Source organism: Pyxicephalus adspersus, unplaced genomic scaffold (genome assembly GCF_032062135.1).
Source record: "Pyxicephalus adspersus unplaced genomic scaffold, UCB_Pads_2.0 Sca1814, whole genome shotgun sequence".
In the NCBI taxonomy this organism is placed as follows: domain Eukaryota; kingdom Metazoa; phylum Chordata; class Amphibia; order Anura; family Pyxicephalidae; genus Pyxicephalus; species Pyxicephalus adspersus.
The window spans coordinates 2,066-5,085 of record NW_027318821.1 but is presented as its reverse complement, the minus strand read 5'-3'; the positions used below and the strand labels follow the sequence as shown (position 1 = coordinate 5,085).

At 36.9% G+C, this 3,020-nt stretch overlaps 1 long non-coding RNA gene across 1 annotated transcript; it reads left to right on the top strand.

Moving 5' to 3' along the window:
- Positions 1–199: 199 nt before the first annotated feature.
- On the top strand, positions 200–2,741 carry LOC140321277 (uncharacterized). Its single transcript, XR_011918881.1, has 2 exons — positions 200–924; positions 2,043–2,741. It is a non-coding gene; the product is annotated as an uncharacterized lncRNA (long non-coding RNA).
- Positions 2,742–3,020: the final 279 nt, after the last annotated feature.

The window sequence follows — 3,020 nt, the reverse complement described above, 5'->3', positions numbered from 1 at the left end:
ATGGACTAGCACACCTGGCTTCAGTTTACAACTGGCACATTATTCGAAGTTCACCAGCCTCATTCTGTGAATCTGTTGGGCCTGATATGTTAAAGCTCTCCAAGGCTGGAGAGGATACACTTTCATCAGTGAAGCTGGGTGATCCAGCAAACCTTGAATGGATTTTTTCAAAATAATTTGCTATTTGCTAGCAAATGTTTTAAATCCTGTACCAGATCAATTCCAGGTTTGCTTGATCACCCAGCTTCACTGATAAAAGTGTATCATCTCCAGCCTTGGTGAGCTTTAATAAATCAGGGCCACTGAGTCAAACCTTGGAACAAGCTCTGTTGCTAAGGTGCACAGCAAAGTTCCCATTGGTAGTACCACCCCAAACTACCCTGTATGTACAGAAATGTAAATAAGGAGGAAGGAGTTCTTGTTCTGACCAGTTCACTTGCATATGTAAATTTAAGTTGCAGCAATTGAGCTCTATGAACAGTGAACAGGAGTTATGGAGAAACATGCAATTGTGTGTCTCTAAAGCTCCACCTGCTGGCTGGAAATTAGAATAAAAATATTTTTACATACTTTATAAAATGCTGAATTTACTACAGTAAAATTATTTTTTTTTAGAAATGACATGTTTTATGCTGTCCACAATAAGGAAGGATTCATGGGAAATACCTTATCAAAATGCCAGTTAGGTGCCGGTCACTATCCTAAGACTTTATCTGTTGTGTCTAATAGCAGCCCACATGACTGTTGATTTTCTTTCAGGCTCTGTGCCGTCAAACTGACACATGATGATTCCCAGTTTTTGGTCTCACTCGGTGACAACACAAATCTTGAGCACCTAAATGTCAGCCATAATAGCATCACCGATGCTGGTTCAGGATACATAAAGGACCTTATAAAGAAATCTTCCAGTCTGAAAGAGCTCAGGTGAGTGATCTGGACTTTGCAGACAGCAAATACATCAGCTGAAGGGTTAGAGGGCCTGTTGGGTTTTACAGCCATTTGCAGCTCAATCCCTTCACTTCCTGTCCTGCTTACAATTGTGTCACCAGATAGGAAGTAAATGAAAATTAACAGTAGGAAAGTAAAAATTATTGGCATTGGATGTCATGTGAATAGTACTGGTGGTGATGCCTTTATAAAAGCAAGGTGCACTAACTGGGATGCACATATTTCATAGACAGAGGGTCCAAAAAGTATGCCAGACCAATAGTGAATATTGATTGTAGAATCCAAATAAAGGGGTTCTCACTGGGATGATGTTAAAATAGCCAACATGTTTCAGGGACACTAACACTCCTTCAACACTTCATCAGGGTCCTTACTAATCCAATTATCTACTAATTGAATACAAATAGTTACCCCAAACTGAACCCTTTATCTTGAGTTTACATGGAAGCCCTAATGTCAACGCAATATAAACTAATAAAGCATTTTGGATTCTCACCTTTGATTTGCACCCTTATAAGACCTTGTATATGAGAAGTAAAATCTTTCTAACCTTTTCTACCAATATATTACCTGGGGGAGTAGAAAGAGAGAAAGTAGAAATGTAAGCTAATCAGTGTATACTGCATTGTACAGTACACAAAAAATTAATAAATGGCAGGGCCCATCGTTGACCTTGCTACTGTCCAGTCACATGCCAGGGTGGTCCTTGACTAAGCTGTATAACTGCCATAGAGGCAAGTCAGGTCTGTCTGAAACTGATGTCCTGGTTAACTGGATGTTGGATTTTTTTAGTAACAGAATACACAACAGTTGAACATAATTCTGTATTACAAGAAATTATGTCCTCCTAGATTGTAAGCTCTTCGTGGCAGGGTCTTCTCGTCCTGTGTTATTGTCTGTCTATCATTTGCAACCCCTTTTTAATGTACAGTGCTGCGTAATATGGTGGGACTATAGAAATCCTGTTGTTATTATTATTATTATTATTATTAATAATAATAATAATAATAATAGTAATAGGTAGGCTTTCAGAGTAATTTCTAGTCTGTTCTCTAGATGTATTTTCCTAAAAGTTTTTTTCCTCCATGTTTTAGAATTGCTGCAAATGGATTTTCTGAAGTCGTCATTAAGGAATTGCAAGCTCTTCAAAGCAGCCATCGAGATCTCCAAATTGTTGTGTGGTAACAAGGTTTAAGAGCCAAGATGAATGACAGAGAGACCATACATTTATTCAGCCTTTTATAATAATTATTCCATAAATTTCTCTCCACTCTATGACCAAATTATATATAAATATCACATATTGAGAGCTTAAAATGCTGTTAGAAAAAAAGTTTTGGTGTATACTCAGGTGACACCTAGTGGCATATCCTGATATTGCATTTGTTCATGGTTTGACAGATCAAAGATATCAAATCCAAGCTCTTTGTAATATTTTACATGGGGTCACGGCACATGGGCCAACAACCGTGCACAAAATGTGTTGTGGTTGTATGTGTCATGTGGTTGTATGTGCCCCCCTTTTAAATAGATGTTTTAAAATACCACACATTAAACATATTTATTTACAGTTATTTTATCAGTATTTCTTTTGATTAATGAATGTTTTGAATGTAAGCAGTGATAGCCACATGTTGTACCTTAGGTTTTAAGTTGAGTCAAAGTATTTTCCTTTTTATCTGATAAAAGCAGGTACTTTGATTTATATTTTCATTTATATTTTTTTTTATTTAAGTATATAAAATGTGTTTCTTATATTGAATGTTTAATAAAGAAAAAAAGATTAAAAAATATTCGAGAACACAAAGAAATTAATGCATTATGTTTTTTTAAAAAATCTGTCCACCTCTGACTTGCCTCCCTCAGTCCTGGATAAGGTTTCATGCTGTCCGTCTGCCATCTCTCGCATATATAGACACAACAATTAGACATATTTCTATTTGTTAACAACACTGGTACTCCTCCCTCCCCTCAGGCACGTTGTCTTGGTGTTACCTTTGATTCTGCCCTCTCATTCACCCCCCATATTCAGAACATTTCCAGGTCCTGTCACTTTAACCTACGCAGCATCT